Below are 25,052 nucleotides of genomic sequence, written 5' to 3' on the forward strand. Positions count from 1 at the left end.
TCTATTTTAATGAAATAAAAAAAATGCATTTGTTTATATTTGTTGAGACTAAAGAAAAACTTAAAAGTAATATGTGATTTTGATTCGGTAAAGGTGTTTGTATACACGAAAGTATTGGAACTGTTCCAGTGTATATAAAATGTGTTACAGTTTAGTTTTTAATAGAGTTTACACGTACGACGATCGAGGCCATCCTGACCATACTGGCCTAGATATTGCAATTGCACAACAGACCGTATGCTATATTTTTCGGTTATAGTTTGTTCAGCGTGCGGTTATTGTTGTCACACTAAAATTCACGAAACCGTCGCACGTGCTGGTAAGCGTTTTATTGTTTAAACGTAGACTGTTATATGAATCGCCGTCGATATTTATGACTCCTGACAGTGTCAGGAGTCCGCGGCTGTAATCGTCTTTAGGAATTAAACATGCATCCCGTAGGAATAAATAGATGTTAATTAAAAGCGAGGATGGGAGATGTTAATTAAGGTCCTTGCATAAATAAATGAGTGAGGGAGTTAATTCTTAACATTGCTAACGAGCTACGAGAATTGTCGTATTAAACGAGAACGGGAATGGAGAATTTTCGCAACGAGCTCGCAATGCATTATAAAGTAGAGAGATAAAATAAAGTTGGAATTGAAACACACACAAACATACATACCGTTATGAAATTTATGTGATTGCCTGAATTTCTTTTTAAGTAAATTACATTTTGGGCCGTTAGAAAAATTATGATAATAAATCTACGATTCATACATATTTATTGTAATTTATACATTCTTATATGATTAAAAAAAGTTACAGAATTTAACTAGTAATTATGTCATGTATCAATTACCATGCTGTTTTACATGCATTTGACTATCTTGACTATGTCTTGAAATAATTTTTTTCCGTGCCTCAAATTCTCGGTTTTTCTACTGCTATCTCGACAACAAAAATAAATGCGTTGCCCTAGAATTTCAAATTTGAGTGAATCGATTTAAAGACAGTCGTCGCGTTTGCTTTCTATTCAATCTATATCTTGCGGTTTATATCTAGTTTCTGCTGTATGCACAAATGTACCGTGCCGAACGTCATTGGAAAAGACGATGAGGGGGAAAACCGCGCATAACAACAACACCAGCGCGCAAAATGAGTGCCGGCCGGTATATTAATTCCGCATTTAAAGCTGTGGTCGGGGCACGCCGGTCTCGGTGGTCGAGCGGTTAGTACGAGTGTAGGTAGAGAACGCAACAATTCAGAGGGGCTCGCCGGGTGTAATGGCTGGTAATTAGAGTGCCATGATAGCAGGCTCCGCGAAACCAGTTATCTCGCTACGTGCATCGTGCATGCCTATGCCGAAGCCCTCCGCGAAACCCCTCCTCCCCCCCGCGCTCTCTACGTCCCCTCGTTTTCTTTCTCGTTCCCCTCATCGTCTTCTCATTCTTTATTCGCCTCGCCATCCAACAAACGTCTTTACTTCGCCGTCCCTGTCGCTCTTTCGTCGAGATTTCTCGCTTACTCCTTAAACTCTCTTTTCATCAGAAATTGTTCAAACGGAGAAAGGAAATTCTCGTTTGCTTCATTCATTTTCCTATTATTTTATAGCAATGTTTGTCCCAACATGACTTCCTTTTCCTTTATTATTTTTTTTTTATACAATGTTGAAAACGTCACGTCACGATTTAAAATGTGTTTCTTTATAAATATTATCTACAATGTAATGATTCTGATATCGAGTTAATGATACCTGCAGTGACAGTAATAACGATAAAAAAAAAACAATTGCCATCGCATACAATCTATTTTCCACAAAATTGAACAAAATAAAGAAAATAAAAATTGCACAAGGACACATTTCCACCGTTACCGAATGTAGTCGATAAAATTTGATAAGCATCGCTCGTGATCGGGCAGACGGAATTGCAACCTCCCCGTTAGCGAACGAGTCGGTGACCGCGAAAAATCCGCGGCGGCCGTAGAAATAGCTTTTCGCTGTCATGTAAAATTTAGTTTTCGTCGGTCCGCACTTTGAAGCTAACGTGCGAGCTTTACACACATGGCTGCACGAGCTCGTAGATGTTCCGTTTGGCGTTCGCCATTTAATTACATTAAGATAACGATGACGCCGCCGCTCGTGATTCGCCGATCGATTGACGTGCTTAAAAAAGAAATGGGGGAAAAAGACGAATTAGCCGGACGCATTAGCCAAAGTATCCAATTGGGGCATGTTTGCTCTCTTTCTGTGTGACACATCCGTCTGTCCGGTTTCAGGAAATGGCACGTTTGTATACCATTTTTTTTTTATTCTCGCATGTCACTGGGAAAATTGGTTTTTTCCATCGCGCGATGGTAAACCGCCGCGAAAAAGCGCGAGCCATAATTTCTTTTTTCTAGTAAATGGCGTGCTTCGCTATGCGACAAGTGAAACGCGAACGCACAGTTTGCCTCTCTAACAGAGCTGATCATTATCCACTCGTTGAAAGCATAATTTAATTTAATACTAGACAAAGTATAGATTAAATGCCATACGTACGTAAAAAAAAAGACCGCGCTGGGAAAGAGGTAAAAACATTTATTAATATGGTTTATACTCTGGCATGAATTATGCCACGAATGATCGCTCCTTACTCAAGATTCAAATAACATACCAAGAGCTGACTGTTCTGTGACTCTCTTCGAACCTGCTGTCTTTAATAGCGCAATTTGTCGATCACGCAATTAAATCCGAAACCTTTACGGCGAGATGCTTAATGGGAATGCAACCTTGCGGCGCAGCGCGTAAGGTAAGATAGCGCTTAAAACACGCGCGCGATTTTTAACGCGAGCGCGTGCAAGGAAAGTGGACGGAGATACGTGTCGGAGTAGGGATCACGAAGATAATAATGATTGCTAAGGTCGGACTCTCGTAAAATAAATTTCTCTTCATTTTTCGAGGGACGTGAGAGAATATCGACGTTATTGAATTACGCGAATCTAAAGGCTCCTCGACGATCGAATTTTTATTTTGAATTTTTATTGTTGAAATTATTGCATCTTGAAAAACAGGATCTCTTGCGATTCTTGACATCATATTTCCAATTTAAATTTTCTATTCAAGCTCGCCGTACACCTGGTAATTACAGTGTATAAAATTTTAATCACTTGCACCATCATTTTTTTTTTAATTGAAACGCAAGATATAAAATAAATCGAATGTTTTTTTTTATTGTGTGCAAAACATGGCTGTTAGAGTTAAATCTTCATTAGAAGGAAAACAACTGTAAATTCCTCACAGAGTCTATGATTAAGAGAAACTAAAATAAAAATATTTTACGTAATACAGAATGACTACAAATAATTTCTCTAGTATGTTATTATTTCGTTATTAAAATTGAAGCAACTTCTTTGAGAGTCAAACGGAAAGGAAAATTATCTTTAGATTTAACGCAAGAGTTGTGAAGGCGCGTGTATGCTTAGGCACGCGCGCGAGTGTGGGTGGATATATCACGTATCATGTGGAAAGATCCGTGCGTATCCACACATTCACATATATACATATATTTTATGTTTCATGCTCATTGGTTCCCCTTTCACATGAACTTTGCGCGGCTTGGTCTCGTCCTCATTCGAAATCGCACGTACGTTATCCTAATGTAAGTCGCATATGCATACGTGCAATCGCACCGTCGTTCCTATTCCGCTCGCGGACGGATAATTAGTTCGGATAAACGTGATTTCTTCGAGGACGATCGCGCGTAGATCTTTCCGACGATTCCCCGACGTTCGCTGAATGATCGATTAAATCGGTTGGCTTGGTTTTCGCCGTAAACGGGCGTGACCCGATTCCCTCCACGGTGGCCGCCGCGGCTGCATGCGCCGCGCGCGTGTTATGCACTTGGAAATTACAGTCGGATTACGAGCGAGGCGAGCAACGTCGAGTCGAGAACTAACTATAAGCGCGGTCGAATCTCGCTTCTCAAGTATGCCGATCTCGAGATTGCTCGTCGTTGCAAAGTGCGAACCTATCGCCGTTAAATTGCAATTGCTTTCCAATTGATCTGAGAAATTAAAATAAAACGATTGTGAAAATGAAAGAAAATAGACACTTAATATTTTTCTCGTGAAGAGAGAAAGGCGGGGAGAGAACTCAAAAAATTAATGATGGACATTACATTACATTACATTACATTACATTAATGTATTACGTGTGTTATACATACATTCGTGAAATTTTGTGTTGCCAAGAGAATTTCGTAATCGAAATCCTACGTGAATAGACAAATGTATGTGAAAGGATTAATTTTCAATTATTGCTATTTTTGAGGAACATCCCAACCCCTTGTCATTGATGTCCTACATTTCTGATAAAAGATTTCTCATACGTCGATCACGATGTCCGTCATCTGTGTTCGGAACGTCCATCACTCGTCAAAATCTGCGCGCGAAAACATTGTCGACGTGTTCTTCGCGTGCGCGTCCGGTGTCCGCCCCGACGAACGGGAGACGCCTCTCTCGCGTGAAACATCAGTTTAATATAAACACCCTTATCAATGCGCCGGCGAATCCTCGGAGCCGGTTGAATTTTCAATCGCCGCCGCCGCCGTCACGAGAGAGAGAAAGGAACGCTTATGCCGGAGAAAAAAAGCGATAGAATAACAAGTCGCATATTTATGAGCTTACTTTGAAAACCGATTCGATTTGACTTCTCTCTCTTTCTTTCTCTTTCTCTCTCTCTCTCTCTCTCTCTTCTCTCCCTCTGGAACATTACAATGATAAGTAGGCCCTTTCGTGTGTATTTATCTATTTATATATTACAGATATATATGCATTGAGAAAAAAAGTGTTTGGTATTAGTGCATGATAAAATAGTTATGGTTACGAGTTCGATTTTTTTTAGTTATTATTACTACTATTAATGTTAATAACAATAATTTTATGCTTATAGTTCTACCAAGTACGAACAAATTTTATAATAAATTATGATAATTTTTTAAATGTTAATGTAACAAAATTTATTATTGATGTCACGATGTGAATGGAGAATAAGAAGAAACGTGTAGTAAGTGCAATCACAATTACGGTGAATATAAAAATTTTGTAAATATTTGTTTACTATTTACATAATTATAATAATTAAAAACTGTAATTTTTATGGTTAAAATAACGATAAATATATATAGCATAGTTGGCACCAGAAATGACCACAAATTATTAAATAAATTATGATAATTGCAGCTATTTTCTTCTTTCAGTGACCATGTACGCATTTACATATAAATAATGTATGCGTATGTTGTGTGTAAACATTTATATAGTACATAATGTATATTATATACATATGATAACAGATTGTCCAGGTACATGCATAAGAATGCACAGTTAATTAACCGCTCGGTATCGGACATCTGATTGCCCATTTAATTGGATTAGGTATGGTATATGCGCGTTTCTATAAGAGCGCGTACGCGGTAATTACGTCGGTATACGCTGCTACACACGTACCTGTTACACACGGCGGCGCGACGCGACGGTAGCGGCCGTTCAGTTCGAACGAATCGAGGCTGGAAAATGCCGATCTCCGCTGCTAACTGGGAATATTGGTGCGCGGCGCACGTATAAGGAAAGGTCTTACGTATTACTATCTACGGTTATGGGACCTCTGTGTAATCTAGGAGCGTAATCCCTAAGCTACCGCGGTTACTTTTAACACGTAAATTACTTAGTCAATGTGTCAAAATACGATATTACGCGAAATCAAAGTATAGTTTTCTTTCCTTTTTAACGTATTTAAAGACACGGTGTAGAGAAACAAAAAGGGAAGTGAACACCTCAAAGGAGCTTCGAACTTTAAGTCTGAAACTTTCAAATTATGAAACTTTAGGATTTTGCAGCATCTATAATCTTCTTGCTTTGAATATCAAAACCCGTCAAATTATAATAAAGTTTACTTAGACATGTTGAAATGTAAGTTTCCTTCCAAAGTGAAGATAATCCTTAATTACATAGGGACACTTATTGTAAGTTTGCTTTCTTTGCTTCCTGCACAAACGTCAAGTTTTTAATCCAATTATAACTCTTACGTGTTGCTCCAAAAATTTTTATTTTTCCTTATTCTTCAATATTTCGCAGAGGAATCCGAACAAATTTAGCGAGTTTCCACAAGTTTTATATCAGGAATATCTAAGATTTCTCCTGAACTCGAGTTGGGAAACGTTGCGTCTTAGTCGACGTTGACATCTTTCATGTCAATTACTCAACAGAATCATGGCGCGAGAATCATGGCTCAAATTGTGCGTTCTCCCGGACAATGAAGACGAGGTATAAAACGAGCTCGGCGTAGCGAGCATTTAAAGGTCGTTCATGGTACAAAAGGAAGCTCTAGAAAGCGAATGAGTCTCACGTGGGAGTCGATGTAAGGTTTTCGCGCACGTGTGCAGGCGTGCGCGAGTGTGCGGGGCATGTACGAGCGCGAGGATGTCGCCGGGGTATGTAATGTACATCAAGTAATGACACCGAGGGAGCCACTGATTTACAGCGCGGTTCGCGGTTACTCCGAAACTTCCTAACTTCGCTTTCGCAATTTCATTTCGAGTATTCTTCGTCGGATTAAATTGAAGGTGGCCGGCACGAGAAAGCTGTGAGGTGGCAAGAAAATTCTGGGGGGGGACAGGGGGGGGGGGAGGGGGGCCCGGAACTACTTTATTAAATAACGTTTTTTTATCAGAGAGAGATACAGAGAAGAAGCACTTCTCTTACATTTATTTTATCCATCGCGGTAAAATATCATTAATCACATCAAAATAAAGAGCGGGACGCTGATTTATAGGACGGTGCATATCCGGTTCTACTTCTGCAATTCGCGAATTTATTTCGTGAATTTTTAATCCCGGAACACTGTCTGTGAGAATCGTCTTCTACTTTTTTTTAAAACTTGTAGAGTTTTCTCCTCATGGATGCATTATTATGCAAGAATAAATTGCACGATGTGACTTCGAAAGTGTAGAATTTCAAATAAACATAGTTACCTAACAATGCAAACTAGGAGCAAGCTTACTTTTGCTTTTATGCGTTCCGGCAAGTTAAAGTTTAATAACTATCGGTAAGGATTATGAAATACGCGCGTGTATGTAGAATAAATAATATTCTACCCGACACATATATAACTCGGGAATGGAGTCATTTTCTCTCTCTCTTCTTTTCGTTACCGTTCCAGAAAGTTTGTTTCTGTTGAGCTGATGACAGTAAACAAATTAGATTTCGAGCCCATTGGTTCGTTTGCTCGTCGAATATCAAAGGCTCGCGTTACTGTGCCGTAAACTATTCGAACGAACGGCATGAAACGCGGTCACGTCCCTTTTTTTTTTGTTCACCATAGGAAATTCTAAAAGGCTATTTCTCAGCCTTAGCGTTACGACGTATATGTGGTTTCTTCTCGGGTACAAAAGCGGTCTTTCGCGCGATCTCGCCTATATATGAGTAGGCGCGCTGCGCAATGCTGCGTACGCGCGATGCAACGCTGCAACGCTCTCGGTTCGTATATGCGATACCTGCCTGCCCCGGGGGCTGCCGATCGTATTTATAGGCGTAGTATATCGCACGCAGCTAGATTAAGTAGATAAGCTTCGATATGAGTCGATTCCGATTGTCTCCCGCTGGTCAGGTTGCATATCGCCTCGCTGCCTCCTCCTCCCCGCTTCCCCTCGCTGCACCGCGGGACAGACTCGCCGCAGCCAGCTGCACTTGCTCTCGAGCTTGTAACGCTCGCGAAAAAGAAGGGCCGTCGCGTTTCTGCGATTCATTACTTAGAACCGATATCATCTCGAGACGAGATCGAACGGCATGTTGAATTTCGTCGACCTGAGAATGTATGCGCGTTTTTTACCTTTCACTATGTAACGTTGCTCACTTAATATTGAACTTGTGCATATGTCAATTGTGACAAATCGTTAAAGTTTTTTCGACGTTGTTTTAACAAACGTTCATACGCGGGCGTATATCCTGAGATTTCCATTTGGAGAATTCTGTATAGAATGAATAGAGCGAATTCTTTCTCGGGCAACGGTGTATTACGAAGCATTACGCATGCCGCAGTCTTCTTACATAAGATATTTATGGAATCGTTTATATTTGGCAAGGTAATGGGAAATTACACAAGAATCCTGACGAAGAATTCAATTCAACAGTCATGTAAGAAAAAAAATGGCTGCTTTTCTTCGTTTGTGAATTTTTCCTGAATGTAACTACGTACAGGCGTAATATCTTCTGAAATAGCTGCACCCGGAAGACAGAACGCTGGAATAGATTTTCTCTTGCGTAATCACCACGTCCAATTATAGAGTCACCCGTAATTAACAGGAAAATTATACGAAGATACTACTTAGCTTGATTTATTACCGCCGGAGAAACGTAAAGCGTCAATTTCTTTAATATTAATATTCCGACTCTCTCGATGCGAAAGCATACGTAACGTATTCACGCATGTAATTCGATATTATGTAACGTTGGCCCGACCGAGCCTGAAATTTGCGAATACCGCTTTTTTTGCACCTGTCCGCAATTTCTGGCGTGTGTGGTAGTGCCCGTGGTTGCTTTCCTTCTTTTTCCGAATTCCAAGAAAGAGCGGCGCGTTAATACGCACTCACGAGGAATTGGATAATCGCGGGATGAAAGGAATGCCACGCAGGAAAGCAATAACTATACTATTTTGCAGAATATTAAGTCCCGCTAATGATCGCTTGTTGAACCGTAATTATTTATATGCTGTTCGCGACAAACGTAAAGTGCATTTGTGAGATCTGGGTGAGCGTGAGTTATAATCACGTTGATATCGACTCCGGTTTATTGTTGCCACTGATATTTATGTGTACCGCGCCATACATCATACGGCTCCAATTCCGTGTGGAATTTACGGAACGTACGAAAGCTCGAGAAGCGAAAAGAACGTCGTGCTAAACTTGCAGGAAATAACACGCGGATGTCGAGTGTATTCATTATTCGATAAATATTCATGAATAGGTAAACGAAATTAATTTTTAAACTCTGGATTAATACACCTTACGGCTTGTAATAGTGACGGAAAAAACGACATTGAGAAACGAGAGACGTGATAAGTTACTTTCTAGGTCATGTAATTTTATAAGTTATTTATTTTATTTGACGTCATTTGATTAATGTACTTTCATTTTTTATAAGTAGACTTACAGATTTAAATTTTTGAGGAATGGTTTCTGTACATGTATCTTTCTGGTCTTAAGTGGCATCCGCTCTCACAAAAAAATCTATATTTTGTTAAATATATTTGAAAACTTCGGGATTAGACAAAATTATGATAAGAGTTAATAAATAGTGCAAAATATATGTATGTAAAATTTTTACTGCAAATAAAATTTTTCATACGTGTAATTCCGAATAGAATATCTCTCTCAAAACGATAATACGCAGAAACAAGACAAATGTAAACGTACGTAGACAAATGTTGGTTCGAAATCATCTGCGGTGTATTACGCATGAGATGTAAGGTCATTGCACGAGATGCAACGCGGCGCAGAGTCGCAATCGACACGCGTATCTCGCGCTCGCTTTAACGCTACATCTTCCGTCCATTTTTGAATCCTCAGTGGAAACACGCATCGCGAACGGAGGCTTCCATCTCGAATGGTTATGATGTATGTATGTGGGCATATCCATTTACATATTAATGCATCGTATTTTGAGATGAAACGCTTTCTGTGCTTCAAAATATTCAATGATGACAAAAGCAACAAAGTACCTTGCGCTGCCTACTGTAGGCAACTCTCTTGCGATTTTCGTACGCATCTTGCTTTGACAGGCACTTTGATATGAAAGGCATACTTGTCTCTTAGAATCTTTAAAATTTAAATGAAATATGTATCGATTATTTTAACGAAACTTATAATGATTATTTTAAAATTCTATAAAATCTTTATTTCATTCAGGATTCAGATAACGCATATTTAATATATTTTTGGCACATATTTATTTCAAATATTTGATTTTTAGACCTACAAATTGTTTTTGCATGTAAATTATAAAATGAATATGATATTAACTATTTTGGAGAGAAATGCATTACGGTATTGAATATTATTAAAATTTTTTAGTAATATTAATTTTCCGATCACATACGTTAATATATTCAAAGAATTCTTATTATTGTATTAATATTGATATTATGTTAATACAATATTTTGCGTATATATCTTTATAATAGTAGCTAAACAGTATATTTTAATATTGAATTTTTTCGTATTCCTCTTATATTTTTTGCTTGCATTCGTTATGCGTCTTACATTCATTATACTTCTTTCCCGTGATAATGGATTCACCTCTGGTTTGGTTATTATTTATTCTCCAACCTCCAACTAGAAATATTCGCATATTTTATGCAGAAATGAAAGATTCACGCAAATTATAAATCTGTAAACTTCTCATATTTTTAATTATTTTACACAAATTTTGCTGAATATGATCAACAAGCTGCGTTAATAATACATGCATGCATACACGTTCCATATATATATTTTCAAATTAAGAACAAAAATAGATCTATTAGAAAAGGAATTATTTAGGACACATTTGTTTTATCGTTTCCTGCTTATATTTGGTATGCCTCGTTTGAGATAATGTGGACGCGCTTCTAGTCTCTCTATTACTCGAAGCACATCTCCCTCCAATCTCCCAAGCCTACATGGATACGCGTATCACAAACGAACGAGTCGGCTCTGTGATGGATATAATATCCGTACGTGGGTAGGTCGACTTACATATTAATGTAATACATAATCACGCGGAGATTGGAGAGGCAGGACCCCAGCCCCTTAAGATGAATGAGTCTTAGAGCACGCTCAAAAGGCATGCGGTTGATCCAATGTGTCGTAATCCTGACCCCGCGAGGCTGCACGGTCCGCTATATCCCGTGTCTCAGTCAGGATCGTATCTAAGCTATCACCGATACGGCCAACGTCTCTCCGATCCGATTCCAATCAAGCATCAACATACACGTATTAAAGAAAACACGAATGCTATTTCTGTTATTTATCGAACAAGGGGAGTAAATTACACCGTGTGAGTATTTCCCATAATTTCGACGTGTCTCGAATAAAAGCATTCTTCAGCAAGATGATAAAGATTCGATTAACTTCGAGATATATGGTAGATATCCAACGTAGCAATTTTTGTTACTATGGGATTACAAATGTTCGTCTAATTATTCATCAAGTAAAAAGTATCTTGAACTGTTTATATTTCAAATATATGAGACAAATGGGAGATATGTGTGTTATTCCGATAAGTAAGTTTTCATTGATTTTGATTACTTTTTTTCTTATTTGAAATCATGTTATTATTAATTGTTTAAATAAAAAGAAGCAATTAGGAACGTGGAATGGAATTTTAATAAAGATAAAACAGTATTAAAATTCAAACATAAAATTCAAGATACCGTCAATAGATGTAAAACATGATTTTCGCATATAAGTAAGTTTGAATATGCATGAATATAAAATAAATTTGGATATAGACTTAATCTCGATTTTTGTAAATGTTCTAATTACTGTTTCCGTCCATTTCTTAAATTATTGCCCAGCGATGTGGCGTGGGCACCTTAAGAATTATACGCAGCTTTGACGTTGCTTGTATGTTCATTTTAATCCGCTCGGCATACATCGACAGCCGGCATGCACGCGCGCCTACATACTTTAATGGTGAGCAATGCTATCGATCGGAGAAAATTTCGATTGTAGTCAGCCGCTATCAGATCTTGATCGGTTCTGTCTGGGAAAGGAGTGTCTGGGAAAACGCACTTAAATATGCGCCACGTTTTGCACGTGTCTCCGATTGGCGGAGAGATGTACATAGGATAATTAGAAAGTTGACATTTACTCCGATGTCGAATGTCCCCGTTTTCCTCTTAAGACGCAAATGAAAAATAATCAATTTATTAAATATAATAATCATAATTCCGCGACTTTATAATTATAAAAGCTAAATAACTGATCGTTAACTTCATAGTAACAGCGTGTTGAAATATAGGGAGCGTTGAAATATATGTGCGCGTATACTTGTAAAAGTTACATTCCTGAAATTAAAAGTAATATACGATCAAACGAACGGTAATTGATACAATTTTTATCATATCTATGTCATGTTTAGCAGTTTCTTATCTAAGACACCAGATTTAATTTTAAATTTACTTTTCTTACCGCACTTAATCAATCTAAGATTTGTGCAAAATTTAATTACATAAATTGATCTCGTTTATTAATTGCGTCTCTTGATATATAACTCGTTAATAATGCAATTAACATCTTTTTTGGAATGGCTTCAATATCTGTTATTTCTAATGTCTATATGTATATGTCGCCTATTTTAATGCATCCTCTATATACTTCTATAGATTCGGCCGAGAGCATTGATCTTCCTATCTCGTTAAATCAGCGCTCTGTTCTAATTCCGAGGTATCGAAATGATTAATGAAAATGCAACGCGAGCGAATGCGTTTCTCTTGCTCTCGCTCACTCGCTCGATGTTGCGTCTATTCTGCATCTACGTCTCTCCAGGACCTCCGAGAAGACAGACTAGAGAACGCACGGACTTTCCCCGTGAAATCTCGCTGCCGCGGGTAGTCGGGGTGGGGACTGAAGAGGGGGTTATGGTCTACCTACGAATCATTCATTGTCGCTTTAGACAATGGAGATTACTTTATCTCCGGCGATGCGAGCCTGGCGCGTAAGCGTTTGCGCGCCGTCCAACACGTTGGACCCGACTTTCTCGACGGATCGCCGTGTCAAGTGTGTGCGCTGGCCGATCGTAATTTATTCCTCGCTGCAGTTGCCTAATATGTAGACCGACCCGTGTTCGCGTTCGCTCGTAACTCACCGAACGGAGTAGAAAAAAAAAGGAATAATGGACGTTTAATCGAGATTTATGCGCGTCGCGGGAGTTCCGCGCGTATGAGTACTAATTCGATTCGCCGGAAAATTGTTTGCGCAGAAAACGGACTCTCCCACTCTGTTTTTCTCTCTGTTTCTCTCTCTTTCTCTTTGTTACCACGTAATTTCTTTACGATTAAAATTTATTCGCTCGCGTGAACAATGATGTAAAGTGTAATAAAGCTTCGATCATGAGCATTCTAAGTGTGACGTATAATATCATATAGTTAGATCGAACGTATTATTATAATTGCATCATTTGTCACAGTAAATTTGTACGAAACGTTATTGAAATGATGGCTGTAAATGCATAGACGCAATGTATTATATTATGCAGTCATGAAACTAATTGTCCGAGGACAGAAAGTTTATTAAAAATGAAAATTCTTGGCAATGATGTATTTCCACCGAAAAGTGTGCTTTTAATTTGTAACTTAAAATAAACTCCCCATAACTTTTGTCCGGAAAATTAGTTTCAATTGTATACAATAAGATTAGCTTGTTTATTTAATATTATTTTACCAACTTTACCATTTTTTACAAATACTTTTAAAATTGAGTAAAAAATAACTAAGGATAGAGGCAAAGTAAATTCGAGACATATTATTGCAATTTTATTTAAATACATTTTTAATATTTTATTATTAATAGGCTAGTGAATTTGTTTTTTTTCAGTTTAAATACAAATTAGTTTCTGATGGAAATGTATCGCCGGCAAAGGTTTTCACTTCCAACCAGGTTTGTCCCAAACTATAATATTTGATGAATTTGTAGCATATCCTAAACTCTCAATATTTGTTGTCCAGATAATTAGTTTCGCGATTGTATAAATTTATATATAATATGTTGTAATACATGATAATATTATAATAATATCAGCAAGACGATTGTTATGGATTTGTATGACAATTATACAAACATTTAAATATTAAAATCATCACAGTTATAAAAAGAGCGATATTTTAATGTTATGCCATTTGAACGTAAAATTCTCATATCACGAAATTATTCCATCATGTTCGTCCACGGTTTTAATATCTTAATGAGATGCCTATTATTTAACACCTCGCTGCGGTACGTGCAGGTACAATACGGCTGGTAATAGCCTGACTCTACCGCGCGGGAACAATCGAGCGGCTTTGCTGTAAAACCGGAGCGCGATTTAAATAACGCGATGAAACGGAAGATATCGCGCGTCGGGCCCCGTGATTGTACCCTGCAATCGGCGACAAACGTATTTCACCTCGAGTCCGAGCAGATTTTTATCGTATCACGTCGTCAGGGGGGCGCTGATTAGACGACCGCGCCGTTCGTCGCATACGTATTTGCGTATGTCTGCGAGTCGATCGCGCGCGGCACACAGGAATTTTTTATTATGACCGTCAGTCATGCGTGCTCTACTATGGGCCGGTGCGTGCTTGATTGAAACGAATTAAAGCTCAAAAAAGTTTCCTACGTCCGTGTATGAATGACGATGCGGCATCCTCGATAGATCTAGGACTAAATAATTCTCGTCCGTCCACAAAGGGACGCTGTCGCGCAAACCGCAATTGGACGGCAGCTTTTTTTGCCGTTTTCCCGGCATCATCGCTTTCCGGCATGTTGCTGTATTAAAAGTTGATAACGTTGAACTCATTGCATTATTCATAATGCCGCATTGGCTCTCTCGTTGCAATAGTTGTCTGATCGGAAATTAATTATTAAAATTTTTGCGTTTGTCAGTCAACAAAGTCCGACCATCTAATTAATGCATTTGCTGTCAAGCCAATGATCTCTGTGCATTTGTATCTCCTTTGAACAAATGCATCGCTATTTCCACCATTTATCCTCATAAATGATAACATCTCGAAACGCTCGAGGTTACCATCGGCCTATTGAACCATGAGCTCATTATGTGCGACTCTTGCGTATACATTGCAGAAATACAATGCGTGTCGTAAGGGGATACGAAATCGCGGAAAAAGAGACCGCGGTGTAACTATTCGCGGATTAATTCATAGTTCACGCCGGTCGCTCGTCACGTTAACGTGTGACAGCGCGGAAGTCTTTGTTTTCGATCGGGTATGCTCGATTAACGTCGGTTCGCACCAACAATATTTTTTTTCCCCAGCCGCACGGACAAAGTCGGTCATCGGATATTTTTTTTTTCCAGTATGCAGAATATAACCCGTGTACGCACATGTGATCAGGGATATATGCACACGCAAAATGCTTCGCTCGCACGCCGGGCACAATCAAATGATCCTTTTTTTTTCTTTTTGCCTGTCGCTTGCTATCGCATTCGCGGAAATATGCGGCATGGCTTAACTATAACTCTCCGCATCCCGTTTGGCTCTTTTTCGCGTCCCGATTTATCCGGTCTGTTATTAGACACCGATCGTGTGTGCAACACGACGCAAAAGCGTCAATCTCCCTTTTTATGAAATCGTGATACGAGAGTTTCGGTACTTTCGGATCAGTCGCTTCGGTCACAAGTAATTTGGGCTTAGCGCGAGCCTTCCGGTTTTTTTTTATCGTAAATTTCGCGCTGAAGTACGAGCAATGTAAATTCGATCGATGCCGCCGGTACTGATGCTGGAACACTTCAAATTCCAGAGATACGTGACCTCTTGCGCAGCAGTGGTAAAAGCGTGAAATAATTTTTCGCTCAGTAATTGATTTCATTAATCTGCGCATTGAATTTATTGCACGATCGTGCCGTCCACCTATCTAGCGCGGTCTCCGCGGATCGCCTCGCAGATCGCCTCGCAGATTGATAACCGAGTATCAATAAGGCGTACGTGTTACACGATAATCCGAACAAACGACGTCGGGGTGCGGTCTTGTGACTACCAACGAGAGCCATGTGCACGCCCGATCGCCGCGTTTATTATTACAACGGTCGACACAGTATCTCTCGCATCGTGTTAGGCGTGAAACGGTCGGGCAGGTCAAGACCCCGTTTCTTATCCCCCGAGCCGGCTGGCGAAATGAATTCCTCGCGAGTGCCCGTGCACATCCGTGTGCGCACTCCGTATACACGCTTCGTTCCGTTGGCGTAGCGACATAAGCAACAAGCGTAATATACACGGCACTATTTATGGGTTATTAACGTCACGTCGAGAAACGACCCAGAACCAACGGACTCGTGGGATAAGGGGATACTTCCGGCGATCGCGACATTGATAATCCATCTTCAAGTCTGAAAACGCGTCCTCAACGTGGCTCGCGATTTGCGACACCTTCTCACGTTTCTTTCCTTTTTTATCTATGCGTATCCGGGTCCTGACACTTTTGATACCGATTAACGTAATCGGTGACGTGAGGCACACGGTTCAATTTGAGTTTTAAGAGAAAAGCTAGCGATCTAAACGCGTAATGAGCCGTAATGCATTGGATCAAGATGAATGATTCCCATATTATATGAAATTAATACGGATGACATAATATGGAAACTGTTCAAAATCTAATGTATGTAATTCTTTTTGGAATATTTTATTTTTAACTGAAAAATTCAACGCGCGAGCAACCTTATAAATTTAAATTTCTTTCCCAGCATCTACTTTTTATACAATTAAAATGTATTCTTACACATTTTTCTTAATTTATAATTTTTCTTAAACGTTATTATTACAAAATTACCAAAATTTCACATACTGAAAATAATTTTTTATATTAATTATAATGTTAAAAGAAAGAAATGCTTAAAAAAAATTGCCTGGCGATAAGAAAAAAAGACTTTTGTAAGAACGCTAATAAATATAAGAACGATACGTTTTGGATGAAGAAAGATGTCCCTTCGTCGTTTGGCCGGGGAAAAACGATACTGACTCATTTGTCGCGCCGGTACTTAACGGCAAGTTTCGGAAACGTTGGAACTTTTCGTGTTAATCTCTTTCAAGGTACCCCAACGGACTCGTCCCCCGCCATGAAATAACATAAAACTTTTCGTTTCTCCGGAACCACCCTCCCGCTCGCACTCTTCCTTTCTCCGTGACGTCGCTCAGGACTTTTACTTTTAAATCATTCAGCCGATGCCCGTTACATTATTCAACCACTAAAACCTCGCTATGCGGATTTCTGGAGAATCTCAAGGATCCTTTCCTATCTCCACCTACTTTTATCCTTTTCCTCGTTCCCAATCCCTTCCCTCCGCCGCGTATTTGCACGGCCGCTTCTTATTCTCCGATGCCGATGCGAGTCGCGAAACTTCCCGCGAAATTCCCTCAATAATTCTTGTCCACGTATTAGCATTATAGCCACGTTATGAAAGTTCGTGCGAACGAAGTGAGTTATTCGGCTTCGTGACTTACGTTTTTCTAATGTCGGTTCCGTATCCTATATATCCGGATATTATTCAGGATCACTTGCACGATCCTACTAAGTACCCAGTCGTTCGAAATCTGGATAATCCTACTGAATTCTGACAGTAGCATTTTTTCATTTATAAAGAAGCCACCCAAAGCTCGTTCTATACCAGTCATTTGAAAATTTAGAAATTTTATTTCCATGAATTTCTATCGTACATACGCATTCGGTATCTAATTTATTTATAATATTTGTAAAGAAATTGATTGATGCGAGAAGAAATTATCTCGGAAATGGAGCCTTTGTGTATTCTCGTCAAACTTTGAGAGCTCTACAATCAAGAAGTTGAGGATAATAAGAAGCTATTAATAAAGCGTTTGATTTTATCAGAATAATACTAAGGTTATTATCGATTATAAATACACACACACACACACACACACACACACACACACACACATATATAATATATGTATATATGTCTGTGTCTGTTATATGTATTTATTAATTTAAAAAGAATAAGCTGTATATACAATGTTTCGAAAAAGAAAGAAAGGGGGAAAGTAAACTTAAGTAAGAAATACTTAACTTAGTCATTTACATATTGTAACAAAAGTTAAATATCTGAATAAATACACATGAATTTGATAAAAAATTACAAATCAGTCGTCTCGATTGTTTCGATAGTTTTAGTAATAAATTACGATAACGCTGTTCAGATATGGCCGTTAGGTCAATTATGGACACGTGTTTAATGATTTTAACACGAAGTTCGTAAATCTAATGTCCACTTTTGGATAGTTTCCAGGCGGCGCGCGAGTTCGGAGATTCTACCCCGAGATCGTCGACGAAGCGAGCAGCCGGGCCACATCCTGCGCAATAAGGTAGGAATGTTCTCACAGCTTACTATACTAGCATAACGCCTTTAGTACGGTAATTGTCTGCGATAGTAACACTTGGATTTGCGTTTTGCTCGAATTACATGTTTTATGTCTCAGTGAGAAACCTGTTAACGCTAATTCGCGCGGGCGTGAAAATCACGCGATTGTCTTCGATAATTCGCGACTTAATTTCCTTCCAAACCTTTTACCGATTGTATCGCGCAGTTCATCACCGTGTTGCCGCGCGATAATATCCACCGTGTGGCTAATAAATGATAAATGGGAGAACTTGTCCATCTCTGGGGAAATAATCGGATTATGCGGAGATGATTATCGCGGATATCGTACCATTTCCGTTTGGACGATCAATGGATAATAAATAAAATAATATTCATTGCTTTGTGAATAGAGCGACGTGGTTCTTTTGTATAACATGATTGGTGACGTCGCAGTTAATAAAAGCCATAAAGAACGCAATAAAAAGCTTTGTTTACTTTAGATCCACTTAAAAAAAAAAATTTTATTTGATATAAACGAAAAGAAAATGTATTTGCATAGCGAATAAATTTATTCGCATTATTCGATGTGTAAAAACGATAACAAGCGACGAGATAAGCAAATTAATTATACTGGTGAATGAAATGAGTGCAATGCAACGTGACGTGTTTTTTATTACTGGTAAATTGGACATTCGACTTTATGCATTATTCGTTATCCGATTTGGCGGTATGTCCCACCTGGATGTGTGTTAGCGCTTGGCGCCCGTTAAAATGGTATTACGTCGTGAAACGGAGCGGAAACGAAGGGTAAAGGGAGAACCCCATAAATACGGAGGAAGGGAGGAGGAGGGGAAGAAATATACCATATAACACGGAAATAAATATTCACGTGACGAGATGCGAATCGATTTGGCGAAATATCGAGATATGTACATGTACTATATGTCAGTACCTTATAATGTAAAAAACTCGTCAATAAAGAAAAAACATATCACGTTGCATTGCACTCGACTGAGGAAATTTGCATGCAAAAACACGTGAATACAAGGTGTTACCGTGCTTCTTTTCATCTACAAATTTCAATTAGCCTGGAGCATGTCGTTTCTTAAGAAAAATATCGAGACAGACCTTGTGTCATGAACGATTGAAAATGCTAGCTCAATTTTCCATTGAAATTACTTGAGGATAATTTAGTTTGAAATTGATAAAAATTATTGAGCGACGGTAAACATGAAAAGATTATGATAAAAATCGCATTTAAGAAAATGTTTCGTGAGCAAAGATCGACTTTCTCTGGCAAAGCATCTACGAGGAAAATATCGGACATAGGCCCTCTGTACACGTTCTTTTCCATATAAATTAAGGCTGCCTATTCGAGTTCACGTCAATCGGAACGAATCGCGCTGGTGGCGGACGACGTTTAAATTAACTTCAATCAATCCTTTCATTCGCGATGCCAGTTATTTATTGCCCGCGCTCCGGTGAATTCTCATTCGAGTTACGTTCTCGCATATACATATACGATCGCCTACATGAATTCTAATTACGCCTTTTTAGCTCGACCCTGTCGTATTTAGAGCTTCGATATATGGGTCAGGTGAAATTTTAAATGCAATTTATCGCCGCACTGAAGTTTCTATTTACGATTCCATTTGTTTGTAATTGGCGTCCGAGATTTTTGAGGAAAACAATGTAATTTTTTTGTTGCAACACATGTGGTATTCTCTTTCTCTAACATGTGCATGTGGGCACTTAAGCATAAATTAAAAATAAATTAATCTAATTTTATGAATAAGCTTTTATTTTTGCAACTTATTACTCTAACTTACTTCGATATGTATTATTAAATATTCAATTGAGATTAGATTAATTATTTTCTTACTCTTTCATTCTTGTTTAATATTAATGTACTTGCAAAGAACAAGAGTATTAGTTATAATACTCCTCATGTATCTTACAGTCTCTGTACCTATGCAAGTCGACATTAAACAGCCACTTTACTTCTATTCTACGTTACTTCCTCTCCTCCCCCGCCTTATTTTCCTTTTGCGACGGCGAATGATTAATAACAGCGCATTATGGGCTTGTAATTTATCAGAATAATACTGCCACACATACAAAAATAATCAATTTACACCAACGCCATTTAGCTTCTATTTTCTGGAAGTTAATTAAATTACGGTACTAGGTTGGGGCGCAGAGGAAGGAAGCCTTAAATTGTGTGCGCTTTAATAGTCATCAAATAGAATTTATTACATAACGTATTATTCGCTGTTCGGATTGAGTCCAGCGAGTCTAATGCAACGTCGACTGCAACGCGATGCATCTCTTCCTGGGATCGCCCACGGGGAAGCTCGTGTAAAAGTCGGCGTTAAACAGAGCCCTTGCTTCCACCTGAGTGATTAATAACATCTTGGCGAACGTTAAACGCTTGTGCTTCTTCAGATTAGCCTGGGCAAAAATCGCCAACTTTGAATGAGAACGCGCATGCTCCAAACTAAATAAATCACTTTGGAAAAGACCTTCCTACGCGAGCGTTCTTTTGCTTCTTCCTCCCTCGTCGCCAATTCTTTTTTTTTTCTTTTTGCAACTTGAGTTATGGCAAATCGAGAAACAAATATGGTGGGTCACACAGGAATATCTTGCGTTGCCATAAAGAATGCATTTTTCCGTGTTATATTATAAATAAATCAATCATCACTGATGCTTACTGATGCGAGGCTTACTGATGCGAGTATCTATAAATTATATAAATTATAACATTTTTTGATGTAAACAGTGCCGATATCTGCAGATGATAAAGTGTAAAAACGATTATTTAAATCACTTGTTATTTATGCACAAATTACAATTATTGTTATTACAACTTAATATAAATATATATAATATTTTTTTAATAAATAATACTTTTTTTGAAAAATTAATTTTTGTTGTAATAAAATTCGACATATTTTTAATTTTTAATTACTTAAATTATTTAATTTATCTTAATTATTTTCACTTATATTAATTAAAAAAAAATATTCATATTATTAACAAATTATTTGAGACCCTTCTTCACAAAGTCAACATCTTAATTGACGGATCTTAAAATCATTAAAAAATGCGAGTAGCTTTTTCGTGTTCCGTCGATGCAAGAAAAAAACTCGAGAATGGTTAATCGGAGCATTTCTCTCGTCTCGTATGTATGTGTGCGTATAACGTAAATACGAACGTAAAACTTAAGATGCACGAAGCTCTTACACGGCCCTTACCCGGTTTAATGGCACCGTGTGGGCCGCGTGTAGAAGGGCGAAGTAGTTGATGGGTGCAATGTCGAACTCGTTTTTCTTTCCTCCGCGATGACAGTATTGTTATAAGGCGTATAAACGTGGTGAAGCAAATAATAAAAGAAATATTGCTCGAGCGTGTAATTCGCGCGCAAAGATCGGGATAAGGTATCAACGCGAAGGAGAACGGCGCTATCACGAATGAAATAATGAATAAAGAAGCGAGCGTCGAGCGCGCGCAAAGTATCCAGCGGAAAAGAGCGTTCTTCCCCCGTAACGGCATCTTCCCGCGATGCTTTACGCGCTCGGCGTATCATAAAGATAAAACTTACTTTCTTGTCTATCGCCTGGTATTGCTCAGGAAAATAAGACATCCCTCGGTATGTAATTACACCCTGCATTTTTTTATGCCGCTGTTAAGAGCTGGTTCACTCCGATTAATTTTCCGCGATTCTCTTGTCAATCGATGTTTTTCACGACTTCCGATTTCATTTCTGTTTATAGGAAATTTCAAAAATTTTATTTTATTATGTCTGACCAATTGATGTTTCGCACGCATTCAAAATATTGTACGAACTTAATTTATATGCAAATAAAAGAGGTTTTATTTGAGAAATTGTATTTTTTAATATTAAATTGCACGCGTTTATTTGCGCAATTACTTTTTATCATTTAAATCGTTTATGATATTGTTTTGTTGAAAATTGAAAAATTAATGTCGATTCAATATATTTACGCCATTGCGTTGTAGGATTGAAACGCCGAGGGAAAGCGAAAGGAGACGAATACGTGGAAAAGGTTGCCGGAAAATTGCGGAAGTTGTTACTCTATGTGATAAATAAAGTCGTACTTTCTCGTCGGCGGAAAGAATTGATCCCCCCGGTGCACTTGGTCGTCGTAATGTCGAGTATCACGTCGAGTTCAGAGGGTATCGCGTAATCTTTAATGGTTCTAATAATTTTCACTCTTCTCGTTCCGCGGTAAATCGAGAGACTCGCCATGCTGCTTTCTATCACCTTTTGCAGACTGGTTTTGCTCGAACATGTGTTGGTGACGAGAGAAACAATCGATCTTTTGTTTTAGACATTCCTGTCACAGGCTTAGCACTAAATATGTAACTGCCTTATCTCAGTTTCTATGCAAATAACAAAATAAAATATAGACTCTTAAGCTTGTTTTAAATAAAATAATGAAAAATATATGAACGTACGTTGAATGTATTTAAATTTGTATACATTGCTGTATTTTTATTTATAATAATAATTATGTAGAATTCTCAAGCTGGTTGTTAGAGTGTCAAAACTTTTTGTAGCATGGCTTATCATGCCTGAGCGTTCTAGATAATTATTTTGATAATTGAAAATCCATACAAAATTAATTACAGATCTATATCTAGCACTTAATCACTTGCTTAATCACCTAAGCAAAATTGTTCTTTATAAAAATCTATTTGAAATCTATATCTAAATTTAAATCTAAATTTAGGTAATACAATTTCACTTTGTTTTAATCAGGAAATTGAAATTTAATTTATTATTATATTTCTCTTGAACTTTTTACATTCCAAGAGGAATAAAATTGTGATATTTTAATAAATGAAGAATATGAATCTTCACATTTTCCGCGTCAATTTAATTTTATTTATTTTTGATTTATTAAAATCACAATTTTTGATTTATTAATATTACGCAATTTTATTCCTCTCGGGATGTAAAAATTTGGAAAGCAACGATATAAAGTGATAATCAAATTAATTGATTCGAGCAAATATTTTTCCAATGTTTCATTTAAAAAAAAAAAGATATGTTTCACATGTTTTGCGATAATAGTCAGCATCGAAATATTGTATTCGAACAGGACACAAAATTTAATGTATATATATTTTTAATATAACATTAAATATTTTGTCGCACTCGATAATTTATTTTAATTTCTATAACGTATGTGTAAGCAAATTCGTACGGCGTGTCCCGATGAAAAGTGGTGTGTGCCACTTTGTGCGTTCTGTCATATTATTCCTTAGAATGGGATCTTTCCTTGTGAATATTTGTTGAATGATATCCAGCGTGATTAAATAAATGATATCCATACATAAAATAAAAGACAAAATTAGTCAGGCTAAAATCAATATTATTTAAACGTATAAATCAGAATAAACAGACCGTTAAATACAGTTATACACATTGATCTGAACGTGTGAACTCTATCTGATTAATTGAATTAAAAATGTTTTAAACTTGGAAATTGTCAATATTTTTTATGGAAATAAAATTATTTATTGCGATTAATGAATTGTTAATCGGATAAATTATATGTATATTTTTTTATTACATATATGTTTTTTATAAATATTTAGGTGAATCTCAATGAAACACCAAACCTTTTTAATATTTATCTCCGTATATATATAAAGACGCGTACAAAAAATATTTTGAAAGTATGAAAATTTTTTGCTAGGTATTCGAGAATTTTTCGATTACAAGAAACGACCATCTCGCCGAACGCCAGCCACGGTGCTCTAATTGAGGAAACTTTGCGAAACTCATTAGCTTCGCTAGTGTCACTCATTTTCGCCACAAGCTCGCGCAATTAAAGAGAGCAATGCACCGGAAGTAGTTCCTACCGCGACGTCGACCGTGCAGCTTTATCGTTTTTTTTCTCGCGTCATTCGCCGGAATTTTCGAGTGGCAAAAGTATAGCTGGTATTGGCTCTCGTTAGTCGTGATCGCGGCCACTCACGTAAATCACCCTCCCGGAATTTCACATTTGCGCGTCGCACGATGCGGCTCTCATCCTGTGTCGCCACTTTCTGAACCCCTTCACACTCGCGCAGCAAGAAGGTAAATGTTGGCGAGATTACGGTCCTTGCTAAATTTATTCTATTAATTAAGTTTACCTGCTCTGTCTCTCTCTCTCTCTCTCTGTTGCCGCTTTGTTCCGCCGCCGGGACGGTCAGTCCGATGTCGAATACGAGGAGAAACTGCTTTGTAATTTGTGAAGATTATAATTGTACGAGAAATCCATAATTTTTGTAAGAACTATACGGAAGTGTGGCAAGATCTAAACTTAACTATTTTGTTTCCAATTTCATAAACGTCTTTTGTTTTTACCTAAAATACATGCAGACCATACAGAACATTTCAAAAGTATTGAATCTCATCATATATTCTTATCTTATAAATTATAATTTAGAATTATTATTAAGTTATTTTTAATATGTTTAGCTTTAATTGTTATTAATTTAATTTAATTACGATCTGACAAATACATTTCAAAATTAATTATTCTCATTATATTCTAATCTCGCATATAATTTATAATTTATGAACGAAGCCATTTTCAATACGCTTAACTTTAATAATTGTTTATTTAATTTATTATTGAATTAGTTATACGATCTGACAGACAATATCACGAATAAACTTTTCGAAGAATTCGTATTTAACTTTACGCGCTACTTAAAATGTCCAAGAAGCTTCGTGCTTCGTTTTCTTTATCGTTCTGTTGTGGAGGACAATTTAGACGATGCAGTCGCAAGTTTGCTCGGAAGTCTGTATCAATTGCTGTGTTTTCCGCCGGCGATAATCGGGTGTTAACTACGCGCTATCCAGGGGCGGGATCGCGAGGAGAGTGGGCACGAGAGGCGGGAGAATACTCGTTGCCGGCGAAATTTCGGAAAATTTATGGCTGCGACCTCCG

The 25,052-nt window shown here is 37.8% G+C and overlaps 1 protein-coding gene across 6 annotated transcripts in view; it reads left to right on the plus strand.

The window, feature by feature from the left end:
• LOC105193213 (latrophilin Cirl) overlaps nt 1-25,052 on the plus strand; it is an 803,058-nt gene that overhangs the window by 89,188 nt on the left and 688,818 nt on the right. For all 6 annotated transcript variants that reach the window (XM_039454371.1, XM_026133332.2, XM_039454374.1 and 3 more), the window contains exon 3: nt 18,006-18,088. The gene's annotated coding sequence lies outside the window, so the exon portion shown is untranslated. The remainder of the gene's footprint in view (nt 1-18,005; nt 18,089-25,052) is intronic.

This window comes from Solenopsis invicta, chromosome 10, assembly GCF_016802725.1.
Source record: "Solenopsis invicta isolate M01_SB chromosome 10, UNIL_Sinv_3.0, whole genome shotgun sequence".
NCBI lineage: Eukaryota > Metazoa > Arthropoda > Insecta > Hymenoptera > Formicidae > Solenopsis > Solenopsis invicta.